This window comes from Somniosus microcephalus, chromosome 28, assembly GCF_052327205.1.
Source record: "Somniosus microcephalus isolate GS21.2 chromosome 28, FLI_Smic_1.0, whole genome shotgun sequence".
Lineage (NCBI taxonomy): Eukaryota > Metazoa > Chordata > Chondrichthyes > Squaliformes > Somniosidae > Somniosus > Somniosus microcephalus.
The window spans coordinates 12,987,469-13,002,123 of record NC_141014.1 but is presented as its reverse complement, the minus strand read 5'-3'; the positions used below and the strand labels follow the sequence as shown (position 1 = coordinate 13,002,123).

The 14,655-nt window shown below is 44.9% G+C and overlaps 2 non-coding genes across 2 annotated transcripts; both read right to left on the bottom strand.

The window, feature by feature from the left end:
• Positions 1–6,576: 6,576 nt before the first annotated feature.
• On the bottom strand, positions 6,577–6,649 carry trnar-ccu (transfer RNA arginine (anticodon CCU)). The gene has a single exon. It is a non-coding gene; the product is annotated as a tRNA-Arg (tRNA).
• Positions 6,650–12,074: 5,425 nt separating this feature from the next.
• On the bottom strand, positions 12,075–12,147 carry trnar-ucu (transfer RNA arginine (anticodon UCU)). The gene has a single exon. It is a non-coding gene; the product is annotated as a tRNA-Arg (tRNA).
• Between the last annotated feature and the right edge of the window lie 2,508 nt (positions 12,148–14,655).

Here is a 14,655-nt window from a genome sequence, read left to right as displayed (position 1 = left end):
AGTAAATAATTTCCAGGATGTGTTCAAAGGATTTGGAGTTCTACCATTCACTTACAAGATCCAGCTAAAGGAAGAGGCTCAGCCAGTGGTACATGCTCCACGAAGAGTTCCAGCACCCCTGCGTGACCGGCTCAAGAATGAACTGGACAGAATGACCACACTAGGAGTCATCAGGAAAGTTGAAGAGCCAACAGACTGGGTTAACTCCATGGTATGTGTAAAGAAAAAGAACAATGATCTAAGAATATGCATGGATCCAAAGGACTTAAACGCAAACATAAAACGTGAACACTACCAGGTTCCCAAGCGAGAAGAAATCACCAGTGAAATGTCAGGTGCCAGATACTTTACAAAGCTCGATGCATCACAAGGATTTTGGCAACTAAAACTGGATGAAGAGAGCACCAAATACTGTACCTTCAACACACCATTTGGCAGGTATTGTTTCCTCAGAATGCCTTTCGGGATAATATCTGCATCTGAAATCTTTCATAGAGCGATAGAACACATAATTGAAGGTCTGGAAGGAGTTCGGGTCTATGTTGATGATATCATCATCTGGGGCTCCACACTGAAAGAGCACAATGAGAGACTGACTATAGTGCTACAGAGCATACGCCGGAATGGACTGAAGCTCAACAAAGCCAAGTGTCAGTTTGGTGTCCAGGAAGTCACTTTCCTAGGAGATAATCTATCTGGTAAAGGAATAGAGCCAGATATGGAAAAAGCAAACGCCATACTCAAAATGCCCCGACCCACTGACGAAAAAGGAGTGCTATGCATCATGGGGATGATAAACTTCATTGGAAAGTTCATTCCTAACTTGTCAGCCAAGACAGCCTGTCTGCGAGACCTGCTACGTAAAACAAATGAGTTCGCATGGACAGAAAGACATGAACAAGAGTGGATAAACCTCAAAACAGTGCTGACAACCACACCTGTACTCACCTTCTTTGACCCAACAAAAAGAATCAAAGTGCCAACGGATGCATCAAAAGATGGCCTAGGTGCGGTCTTGCTACAAGCAGAGGGTGAAAATTGGAAGCCTGTTGCCTATGCCTCCAGGTCTATGACTGATACTGAGTGTCGATATGCCCAGATTGAAAAGGAATGTCTAGGCTTGGTAGTTGGGCTAGAAAAGTTTCATGGCTACATATATTGACTTCCCACCTTCACAGTTGAGACAGACCACAGCCCATTGGTTGCCATCATAAAAAAGAACCTGAATGAGATGTCTCCAAGGATTCAACGACTCATGATGAAGCTGCAAAGATATGACTTTGAACTGATCTACACACCAGGCAAATACATAGTGTTAGCAGATGCACTATCCCGAGCACCCACAATGAGTCATGTGAGCTGTACTGAAGAAGACGTGGATGTTCATGTGAGTATGGTCACTGCTGCGCTGCCCGTGTCAGACACAAAATCAAAGCAAATAGCAGAAGAAACAGTAAAAGATACAGTATTACAAACAGTAATAGAGAACATTCATCATGGTTGGCCAAAAGGTTCCTGTCCAAAGTACTATCACATCTGGTCAGAGTTAAGTGTCGCAAGTGGACTATTACTAAAACAGAACAGAATAGTCATTCCACAGGCTCTACGTCAAGGCATGCTCAAAAGTATTCATGAGGGACACCTCGTAATTGAAAAATGCAAAAGGAGAGCAAGAGACACTGTTTATTGGCCTGGCATAAATAAGGACATTGAGAACATGATAGGCAAATGTGAGACATGTCAGAAACACAAAAACAAACAAGCAAAGGAACCAATGATAGTAGCTGACATACCAACAGCACCATGGCAAAAAGTTGGTATGGACCTTTTTCATTTAAATGGTAAAGACTATCTAATAGTGATTGACTACTATTCTAACTATCCTGAGATGGCGCTGCTCTCAAGCACCACAGCAAGCAGTGTCATAATGCATGTGAAATCCATCTTCGCCAGACATGGAATTCCCAGGATTGCCGTTAGCGAACAATGGTCCGTGCTTCAACTGTAAGGAGTGGCAACAGTTTGCAGCACATTATGACTTTCAACACATCACATCCAGTCCTTTGTATGCTCAGTCGAATGGTAAGGCAGAGAAAGGTGTTCAAGTTCTCAAGCAGCTGCTGAAGAAAGCGACAGAAAGCAAGTCTGATCCTTATCTCGCCCTGCTGAGCTACCGAGCCTCACCTTTAGACTCTGGTTCTTCACCTGCTGAACTCCTAATGGGTCACAAGTTGCGTACCACGCTACCCTGCTGTGCAAAAGAAAAGCAGAGTAAGGAACTGAGACAGAGACTTCAACTGTTAAAGCTGAAACAGAAATCACACTATGAAAAGTCATTCAAAACTCTGAAACCATTGACAAGGGATGATGTTGTCAGGATTGAGGATCCAGATGCATGGAACAGGAAAGCTACAGTTCTTGAGGAAGTAGGACCAAGGTCATACGCTGTTAGAACTGAGGAAGGACAGATTCTCAGGAGGAACCGCCGTTCCCTCCTAAAAACACAAGAGACTATCGAAGAGCAAATCGATGACAATGCCACAACTGAATCTTGTCACTCACCACCAGAACAATCAAACACAAATACACATACAGGCTCTCATGAACACACATCAGACTTACCTGTGCTGAGAAGATCCACACGTGAAGTAAAAAAGCCTGATAGACTTATTCTTTGAGTACAAAGAAAACTACATTGAAAATGCATTGACTGTTGAAGATGTTTATGTTGTTATTGATTGATATTGATTGATACTGATTTTGTTTAACCTCAAAGAAAGGGGGATGTAATGATCAGTGACCTGTCATTCTGGAATGGTACACTAGGTGGTGCTGTATGTATATAAGAGTGGGCTACCCACAAGGCAGCAGTCAAGATGGAGGCCTCTACAGATACTGTGCCTAGTCCACATGTGCTCAATAAAGTGTCTAGCAAAAGCTAGCTGTTCTTAATAAAAACGACTAGTGATTAATGAACATAACATGGGACCAGGATTGGTAAGATCTGCTGAATATTGTGCAACGCGACATGGAGAATTTGAAGCCACCAGAGCGTTTGAAACTCACAGGAAATATCGACTACAATTGGCAGACTTTTAAACAACAATTCGAACTCTACATTGCTCCCATCGGATTTGGTACGAAGCCAGACGCAAGGAAAATAGCGTTGCTGCTCATGGTTGCAGGTCCACAGGCGATAGAGATATTTAATACATTTGTATTTAATCCAGAGGAGAACAGAGGAAAATTAGACGATGTGCTAAAGAAGTTTGATACACATTGTTCTCCCAAAAAGAATGAAACCTATGAGAGGTACATCTTCTGTTCTCAGACACAGCAGCAAAATGAGACTTTTGATAGCTTTATAACTGATCTGAAACTGAAAGCACAGACATGTAATTTCTCTGAGCTGAAAGCATCCATGATTCGTGACCAGATTGTGTCATAGAGTCATAGAGTCATAGAGTTTTACAGCACAGAAAGAGGCCCTTCGGCCCATCGTCTCTGCACCGCCCATCCATCCCTGTCCAGTCTAATCCCATTTTCCAGCATTTGGTCCATAGCCTTGTATGCAATGGCATTTCAAGTGCTCATCCAAATGCTTCTTGAATGTTGTGAGGGTTCCTGCCTCTACCACCCTTTCAGGCAGTGAGTTCCAGATTCCAACCACCCTCTGGGTGAAAAAGTTCCTCCTCAAATCCCCTCTAAATCTCCTGCCCCTTACCCTGAATCTATGCCCCCTTGTTATTGACCCCCCTACTAAGGGGAAAAGTTCCTCTTTATCTACCCTATCTATGCCCCTCATCATTTTGTACACCTCAATCAGGTCCCCCCTCAGCCTTCTTTGCTCCAAGGAAAACAACCCCAGCCTGTTTAGTCTTTCTTCATAGCTGAGGCGCTCCATCCCAGGTAACATCCTGGTGAATCTTCTCTGCACCCTCTCCAAAGCAATCACATCCTTCCTATAGTGAGGCGACCAGAACTGCACACAGTACTCCAGCTGTGGCCTCACCAGCGTTTTGTACAGTACCATCATAACCTCCCTGCTCTTATATTCTATGCCTCGGCTAACGAAGGCAAGTATCCCATATGCCTTTTTAACCACCTCATCTACCTGTTCCGCTGCCTTCAGGGATCTATGTACATGTACACCAAGGTCCCTCTGACCCTCTGTACTTCCTAGGGTCCTACCACTCATTGTGTATTCCCTTGCCTTATTTGTCCGTCCAAAATGCATCACCTCGCACTTTTCAGGGTTAAATTCCATTTGCCACTTTTCCGCCCATCTGACCAACCCGTTTATATCGTCCTGTAGCCTGAGGCTTTCCTCCTCGCAATTTACCACCCCACCAATTTTCGTGTCATCTGCGAACTTACTGATCATACCTTTTACATTCTCATCCAAATCATTTATGTAGATCACAAACAACAAGGGACCCAGCACCGATCCCTGAGGTACCCCACTGGACACAGGCTTCCAGTCACAAAAGCAACCTTCGACCATCACCCTCTGCCTCCTGCCACTCAGCCAGTTTAGGATCCAACGCGCCAAGGCACCCTGGATCCCATGGGCTCTTACCTTCTTGACCAGTCTCCTATGCGGGACTTTGTCAAAAGCTTTACTGAAGTCCATGTAAACCACATCCACAGCATTTCCCTCATCCACCCCCCTAGTCACCCCCTCGAAAAATTCAATCAGATTTGTCAGACATGATTTACCCTTGACAAAGCCATGCTGACTATCCCCGATTAATCCTTGCCTCTCCAAGTGGAGACTAATTTTGTCCCTCAGAATTTTTTCCAATAATTTCCCTACCATAGATGTTAGGCTCACTGGCCTGTAATTCCCTGGTTTATCCCTGCTACCCTTCTTGTATAATGGTACTACATTAGCTGTTCTCCAGTCCTCTGGTACATCCCCTGTTTCATCATGTTTGGTATTCATGATAAAAAAAAGGTCAGGGAACGTCTGTTGAGAGAAACCGAACTAACATTGGAAATTGCTGTGAAAATATGCCACGCCAGCGAGCTAGCTCGAAAGCATGCGAAGACTTTCAGTGAAATCAATAATGATGTGATTGTAATGAGTGATAATGCTGCTGTCGGTGCTGTGTCCTACAAGGGGAAGAAACGTGGGCAGAACAGAAATGAAAAGCAATCGGAGGATTAAATTTTTAATTGTAAACGCTATGGTTACAAACACCAGTTAAGAAAATGCCCAGCGTTTGGAAAAATGTGCACAAAGTGTAATGGAAAGAATCACTTTGCCAAACAATGCTTTTCAAAACTAAAAACAAAGAAAGGGCAACGAGTTAATGTGATTGAGGACACTGATTTAAGTGAGACATTTTTTGTATGAATGGTGTCATGTGACAATGTCAAAAATGATACAGAAAATGTGCAGCCCTCAGATATGGACAATGCTGAACATAAAATTAATGCAGTAAAAGAGGACAAATGGATGATCCGACTGTAGATAAATGGAGCATTAGTTACATTGAAACTGGACACTGGGGCAAAAGCAAATTTAATCAGTATGAGTGACATTAAAAACATGAAAGAAAAGCCCAAAATACAGAAAAAGTCAGTACTACTGAAGGACTATAATGGACAGAAAATAGATAGCTTAGGTGTATGCAGACATAAAGTGACAGTCAAAGACAAAGTGCATCATCTCATGTTTTCTGTTGTGGATGAAGGACTTGGTTCACTACTGGGTGACAAAGCTTGTGAGGACTTAGAGCTGGTCAAGAGAGTATACCGTATAAACTGTGCCATAAGCAGACCAGATGACTCAGTGGATTCTGTAGTAAATAATTTCCAGGATGTGTTCAAAGGATTTGGAGTTCTACCATTCACTTACAAGATCCAGCTAAAGGAAGATGCTCAGCCAGTGGTACATGCTCCACGAAGAGTTCCAGCACCCCTGCGTGACCGGCTCAAGAATGAACTGGACAGAATGACCACACTAGGAGTCATCAGGAAAGTCGAAGAGCCAACAGACTGGGTTAACTCCATGGTATGTGTAAAGAAAAAGAACAATGATCTAAGAATATGCATGGATCCAAAGGACTTAAATGCAAACATAAAACGTGAACACTACCAGATTCCCAAGCGAGAAGAAATCACCAGTGAAATGTCAGGTGCCAGATACTTTACAAAGCTCGATGCATCACAAGGATTTTGGCAACTAAAACTGGATGAAGAGAGCACCAAATACTGTACCTTCAACACACCATTTGGCAGGTATTGTTTCCTCAGAATGCCTTTCGGGATAATATCTGCATCTGAAATCTTTCATATCTGGGTTCCTGGTCAGAAATTCACTCTCCTGGGCCGATGTTCATTTCTGGATCTTATGGTGGCCTCCAACTTCACCAGTGCTTTCTGCCACACAACACTTCTCCACATTAACACCTCCAGCGTACCTCTCGGTTATTCTGCCCTCCCAAATCCCTTCAGAATGTCTGTCAACTTGCAAACACTGCCCTGACGATCTGCAAGTTTATTCTGGATGGTTGCATTGACATTCTGGGCCTTGACAGCACTACCATAGTGCCAATCTTAAAAATACATCACCCCAGATGGGACTCGAACCCACAATCCCTGGCTTAGGAGGCCAGTGCCTTATCCATTAGGCCACTGGGGCTGTATACAAATGAATGAAAATCATGAGACTTAAGGGTCAGTTTGTGACCGCCAAATCATTATTTACAGGGCAAATTATTCTCACCGCAGACAGAAAATCTTTGATTAGGATTTAAAATGCACATCAGCTGCTGTGACTCTGATCTTCTATTCAGTTGCTGCAGTTTGAAGGTAACTTTGTCTAGTTTGCAGCCCATCCCCCATCGCTGCTGTTACCTGCTGAGTCTGTGACTGTCTCACTGGTTTATTTTGCTGCTGTCTGGGTTCCTGGTCAGAAATTCACTCTCCTGGGCCGACGTCCATTTCTGGATCTTATGGTGGCCTCCAACTTCACCAGTGCTTTCTGCCACACAGCATTTCTCCACATTTCCACAGAAATACCTCCAGCGTACCTCTCGGTTACTCTGCCCTCCCAAATCCCTTCAGAATGTCTGTCAACTTGCGAACACTGCCCTGACCATCTACCAGTTTATTCTGGATGGCTGCATTGACATTCTGGGCCTTGACGGCTATATCATAGTTGTAGTGTATGTGCCTTTAAGAGCCCCAGGTGTGCTGTAATGCCGGTAATGGCCACTCGGGCTATATAAGCCTGTATATTGTGTATATCCGTTAGAACCCCCCCCCCAGACTTTGCTTAGTAAACAGCTATGAACCAACTCCTGTCTTCAGTGTCTCTATCAACACACACACAACAGTGCCGACGAAGTGGAAACGGATTTACCTGCAATTCGGCAGCACCTCAAGAACATCGATTCCTCGGGCGTCCAGAAGACTCAAGAAAGTGAGAGAAGCTGTGGTTTCACCAGCTGGCCAAGCTGGTGGCAGGTACTGCGCTAATCCTTCCTGGGCGTCAGGCTGGGGCTCCAGCGGCTGGCTCTACAGATAAGACAGGCAGCGAAATCGGAGGCAAGCAATAACGGACTGGGAGGGAGCACTCGGGAGACGGCCGGCGCTGCAAGCAGGTCGGCGTTCAGACCTGGAGAGAAAGTCCGGCGGGAACGAGTCTCCAACTGTGAATAAATTTTAAGAAGAGAACGGAAACCGCGGGAAACAGCGTTGTCATCGGCAGCAGCGGCGGGAAAGCGCGGGAAGCGCCATATCTTTTCTGCAGAACAGAAAGAAAAGCGTGGGAAGCGCCATATCTTTTCTAAGATGCCTAAGTCTGGCAATATTGATGCTTTTGATAGCGAAATAGAGGATTGGACCACATATGTGGAAAGAGTAGAGGTATATTGCACTGCAAATGGAATAGAAGATGAAAGAAAAAGCTTCAGTACTGCTGAACCTAATGGGCGCAAAGGCATGCGGGCTGTTACGAAATTTAATCACTCCAGCCAAACCAAAGGACAAGAATTTTAAAGAAATTGTTGATACCCTGCAGGAGCACTTAAACCCAACACCGCTGCTGATAGTGGAATGATTCAAATTCTCCAAGAGAAATCAACACAAGAATGAAAGTAACGCTGATTACCTCACCGAATTAAGAAAGCTATCAAAGTACTGCCAATTCGGGGCAGGACTAGCAGATTATCTTCGAGACAAATTCGTCTGCGGTCTCTTAAGTGAAGGAACACAAAAAAGGCTGCTTTGTGAAAAAGATTTAACACTGGACAAGGCTTTCAGTATGGCTGTATCATACGAAGCAGCAGCAAGAGGAGCTGCAGAGATACAACAAAAGACACAGGACTTCGGCACCCATGAAATGACACAGGGTTTCGAAAGATGTTATCGCTGCGGCAGATCCACCCATAACCAGAGGGACTGCTGGTTCAAGGACAAAGCATGCAGGCAATGCGGAAAGATTGGACACATTGCACAGGTATGCCGATCTGGACAAAATAAATCCACAGACAGAAAAAAAAAAATCAATAAAGAAAAGTACAAAAAGGTACAAATGATGACAGACAGCAGCTCCGAAGACCAGAAAAGCGATAGTGACTCCGAAAACAAGAGACTAAGCTGTCTCAAATTAGATAATGTACTTGCCAAAGATGATTACCAAACCATTTGGGTTACCCTCACGATAGCAGGGTCCCCAGTTAAAATGGAACTAGATACAGGATCAGCTCTAACCGTAATAAATCGACAGGATTACGAGAGGCTATTTCCGCATATACCTTTAAAAGACGCATCCATTATCTTAAAAACATATACGGGGCAGAAAGTATACCCCAAAGGAAAAATAAGGGTGCCTGTTGTATACAACGGCAAAGAAATACAAAAGTTGTATTTATACATTCTACAAGATGGTGGTCCACCGTTGTTGGGACGTGAATGGATCAGAAAGATACGTTTAGACTGGCACTCCATTCAGGCACTGACGGTGACCAGTAAGGAAAAAAACAATGATGACATCATACCTGAACGATTAAAAGACACCTTGGCCAACGCCAAAGAAGTGTTTCAAGAGAAACTAGGAACCTTGAAAGGCATCACCGCCTCAATAAAAGTGGAAGATGCAGCAATTCCCAAGTTTTTTAAGGCAAGACCGGTGCCATACGCAATTCGTCCAGCAGTCGAGGCAGAGCTGGGGAATTTGGAAAAGGCAGGCGTATTATCCAAAATAGATTGAAGCAAGTGGGCAACACCCATCGTTCCAGTCATGAAGAAAGCATTGAATAATGATAAATCTGAAGAACAGAGAAAAATTCGCATCTGTGGAGACTTCAAGGTGACTGTAAACCCGGTCCTTCACACAGTACAGTATCCTCTTCTGAGGAGAGAAGATATTTTCACCTCACTATCCGGAGGGAAACGTTTCACCAAAATTGACTTGGCACAGGCATATCTACAGATGGAGGTTGAAGAGGCCTCTAAAAAATATCTCACGATAAATACACACAAAGGTCCATACCAGTACAATCGACTGGTTTTCGGTGTAGCATCCGCTCCAGCTATCTGGCAAAGAGCTATGGAGCAAGTCCTCCAAGGGATTCCGGGGACTCAATGCTACCTAGACGACATCCTTGTAACAGGAGAAAATGACAACGAGCACCTTGCCAATTTGGAGCAGGTGCTCACTAGGCTGAGAGAACGGGGCCTACGAGCAAATCACCCCAAGTGCGAATTTTTCCAAAATCAAATATCATATTGTGGCCACATAATTAATAAGGAAGGGTTGCATAAGTCACCTGAAAAAATTGAAGCGGTCATAAAAGCCCCAGCACCTGAAAATGTTTCACAATTAAGGTCGTTCCTGGGATTAATAAATTACTATCATAAATTTTTACCGAACTTATCAACTCTTCTACACCCTCTTAATGAACTGCTACAAACAGGAGTGACTTGGAAATGGAACGAAGACTGTAAACGTGCCTTCCATAAATGCAAAGGCTTAATCACATCCGAAGAAGTTTTGGCTCATTACAACCCATCACTGCCAATCAGACTGGCGTGCGATGCATCCCCTTACGGCATAGGAGCAGTATTATCGCATAAATTCCCTGATGGCTCAGAACGGCCGATAGCTTTTGCGTCATGCTCATTAAACTCAGCTGAGCGTAACTATGCCCAAATCGACAGGGAGGCACTCAGCCTGATATGGGGAGTGAAGAAATTCAACCATTACTTACACGGACAAAAATTTACCTTGTTGACTGATCATCAACCCCTCATCTCCATATTCAACCCTAAAAAGGGTGTTCCCATTATGACAGCGCAAAGGCTACAGAGGTGGTCCCTTTATCTAGGGGCACACCAATACAACATAGAATACAAAGGATCAAAACAGCATGGGAATGCTGACGGTTTATCGCGCCTACCGTTGCCAACGGTAGAAGAGGCACCTACAGTAGACCCAGTGGAGATGTTCCACTCTACCATTGTGGAATGTCTACCAGTAACAAATTCTGCCATTGAAAGGGAGACGAGAAATGACCCGACTCTCTCACGGGTCTACGATTTAACAGTGAAGGGATGGCCGGCACATGGCGAACCACTGTTGCCAGCATTCTCGCAAAGAAGAGAACAGCTGTCAGTGTGCCGAGGAACCTTGATGTGTGGATCCAGAGTGGTGATTCCACCCAAACTCCAGGATAAAGTGCTAAAGGAGCTTCACGAGGGGCATCTGGGTGGAGTGAAAATGAAGAACCTAGCCAGGGCGTTTGTATGGTGGCCAGGTATCGATGGAGACATCGAAGAAATGACCAAGAGCTGCCTAGGATGCCAGAAGGTCCAAAACGCTCCACCACAAGCCCCTCTACATCCATGGGAGTGGCCCTCATCTCCCTGGCAAAGGGTACACATCGACTTTGCTGGTCCATTTATGGACTCAATGTTCTTAATCGCGGTTGATGCACACTCCAAGTGGCCAGAGGTAATAAAGATGTCCTCCACCACCACGGAAAAAACCATCACAGTATTAAGGACCATATTTGCCAGGAATGGGCTGCCGGAACAGATCTGTTCTGATAATGGACCGCAATTTGTGTCCGAAGAATTCAGGAAATTCTTAAAAAACAATGGGGTTAAGCGCTACACGTCCGCCCCATACCATCCCACCACCAATGGATTGGCTGAAAGGTTTGTCCAGACCTTCAAGAAGGCCATAAAGGCCATGGGTAATGAAGACATAAAACTTCAACACAAGGTGGATAACTTCTTATTCGCATACAGGAATGCAACACATATGGTTACCAACCAAACTCCCGCCATGATGTTCTTCAATAGAAACCTAAGATGCCGGCTGGATTTGGTCAAGCCCAACATCAGAAGGGACGTGGAGAACCGGCAGTTTCAAGGCATGAATGAAAGGCCAACTAGAACCTTCCAGATAGGTCAACAAGTTTTAGCCCGGGACTACCGTACCGAGAAATGGCAGCCTGGAACTATCTGCACACGACTAGGACCACTGATGTACACCGTGGACATTGGAGAAAGCATAATAAGGCGCCATGCTGACCAAATCATAGACTCATCCGAAAAGGGACAACCTACACCACAACTCTATACGTCTAACGATGAAGTAGAGATACCCATATCTACCTCCGATCCGGTGATACTGGAACCCGATGAACCCGACACTGGCATTCAAGCCGAATCAGCCTTGCCAAAAGAACCTACCACACCACCAGAAACGACTACACCACCGAGGCGTTATCCGGACCGAGTCACGAAGCCTCCTGAGAGACTGACTTATATTTGATTAACTGCAGCAATGTGTAGATTATTTTTCTTATAACATGTAATTAATAATTACTTAAAATATGATGTACTGGTTAACTAAAAGGGGAGGAATTGTAGTGTATGTGCCTTTAAGAGCCCCAGGTGTGCTGTAATGCCGGCTCGGGCTATATAAGCCTGTATGTCCGTTGGAACCACCCCCCCGCCAGACTTTGCTTAGTAAACACCGATAAACCAACTCCTATCTTCAGTGTCTCCATCAACACACGGACACTACAATAGTACCAATCTTAAAAATACATCACCCCAGATGGGACTCGAACCCACAATCCCTGACTTAGAAGGCCAGTGCCTTATCCATTAGGCCACTGGGGTTGTACATAAAGCAATGAAAATCATGAGACTTAAGGGTCAGTTTGTGAACGCCAAATTATTATTTACAGGGCAAATTATTCTCACCGCAGACAGAAAATCTTTGATTAGGATTTAAAATGCACATTGTTGGGTGGCTAATGAATCGATTCACCACATTCTTCCCATGTGGCCCGAATACTATGGTAGGTAATCAATCAAACCCAAACTGCACAGCCAGAGTAAAGTTTGTACAGGACACAATTTCAAACTTTGCAAATGACACAAAACTTGGAAGTGCAGTGAACAGTGAGGAGGATAGTGATAGACTTCAAGAGGACATAGACAGGCTGGTGGAATGGGCGGACATGTGACAAATGAAATGTAACGCAGAAAACTGATACATTTTGGTAGAAGGAATGAAGAGAGGAAATATAAACTAAAGGGTACAATCCTAAAGGGGTGCATGAACAGACAAAACTACGGGTGTATGTTCACAAATCATTGAAGGTGGCAGGGCAGGTTGAGAAAGCAGTTAAAAAAGCTTACGGGATCCTGGGCTTCATGAATAGAGTTGTACAGTCATAGAGTCATAACGGCACAGAGGGAGGCCATTAAGCCCATCCAGTCCGTGCCGGCTCTCTTTAGAGCAATCCAGTCAGTCCCATTCCCCCGCTTTATTCCCATAGCCCTGCAAGTTTATTTCCCTCAAGTGTCTATCCAGCCTCCCCTTGAAAACATTGAGTGTCTCCACTTCCACCACTTCCATCGGCAGCGAGTTCCAGGTCATCACCATTCACTGTGTAAAAAAGTTTTTCTCACACCCCCCCTGTATCTCTTGCCCAATTCCTTAAGTCTGTGTCCCCTAGTCCTTGTACCATCAAGTAGTGGGAAGAGCCTTTCCCCGTCTAGCCTATCCAAACCCGTCATAATCTTGTACACCTCTATCAAATCACCCCTCAACCTCCTTTACTCTAACGAAAACAAACCCAGCTTCTCCAACCTGTCCTTATAGCTAAGATCCCCCATCCACGGAACCATTCTGGTAAATCTCCTCTGCACCTTCTCAAGGGCCTTCACATCCTTCCTAAATTGTGGTGACCAGAACTGGATGCAATACTCCCGTTGTGGTCCAACCAGCGCTTTATAAAGGTTCAGCATAACTTCTCTACTTTTGTACTCAAAACCTAAAACCTCAATTTATGAAGCCCAAGATCCCATATGCTTTGTTAACCACTCTCTCAATATGTCCTGCCACCGAGGTATAGAGTAGAAAATCGTGGAAATTATGATGAACCTGTATAAAACACTGATTCGACCCCAACTGGAGTATTGTGTCCAATTCTGGGCACCGCACTTTAGGAAGGATGTGAAGGTCTTAGAGAGGGTGCAGAAAAGATTTACGAGAATGATTCCAGGGATGAGGGACTTTAGTTATGTCGATAGACTGGAGAAGTTGGGGTTGTTTTCCATAGAGCAGAGAAGATTGAGAGAAGATTTGATAGAGGTGTTCAAAATCATGAGGGGTCTGGACAGTGTAGATAGAGAGAAACTGTTCCCATTGGTGGAAGGGTCGAGAACCAGAGGACACAGATTTAAGATGATTGGCGGAACAGTCAAAGGCGACGTGTGGAATAACTTGTTCACTCAGGCTGGTGGAGGCAGATTCAATCACGGCTTTCAAAGGGGAATTGGATAAGTACCTGCAGGAAAAACATTTGCAGGGCTACGGGGAAGGGGCAGGGACAGTGGGACTAGCTGAAGTGGTATTGCAGAGAGCCGGCACGGGCTCGACGGGCCGAATGCCCTCCTTCAGTGCTGTAACCATTCTATGATAACCTTTTGGTCACCTGTCCTAGTATCTCTTTATGTGGCTCGGTGTCAAATTCTGTCTGATAATCGCTCCTGTGAGCCCCTTGGGGCGTTTTACTACTTAACAGACGCTATATAAATGCAAGTTGTTGCTGTAGATGGCTCTGGCACGGCACGTGAGCAGCGGCAGATATGATGGGTGAAAATAGCTTCCCTCTATGCTTAACTTTCCAGGATTAGGGAAATGTGAGGAATTTCATAGCGGTCAATTGTCCTCAGGTGGGGTGCTGTTTGTATTCTGCCCCAGTGGCCTAATGGATAAGGCACTGACCTCCGAAGCCAGGGATTGTGTGTTTGAGTCTCATCTGAGGTGATGTGTTTTTAATGATTGACACTATGGCGGATTAGACGGGGCAAGTGGTGGAAAGTACAGCCAGGCGGGGAGGCTGCATTAATCGTAACTTGTGAGCCAAGTTTCCGTCAAGGCCGTGGTGTCAATGCAATCATCCGCAATAAGCTCAAGGGTGGTAAGGGCCTCGTGGACAAGTGGATCAACATTTCGAGGAAGTGGGAGCAGGAATTTGGGAGGGCCGAGTGACCAAGAGGTTTGCTGGAGGTATTTCTGTGGAAATTTCCAGGGCTGACTGATGTAAACAAAGAGGTGGATGGTCAGTGGGCCCAGGTAACTTTAAACTTGTAGCTTGGGCTAGAATGCAACCA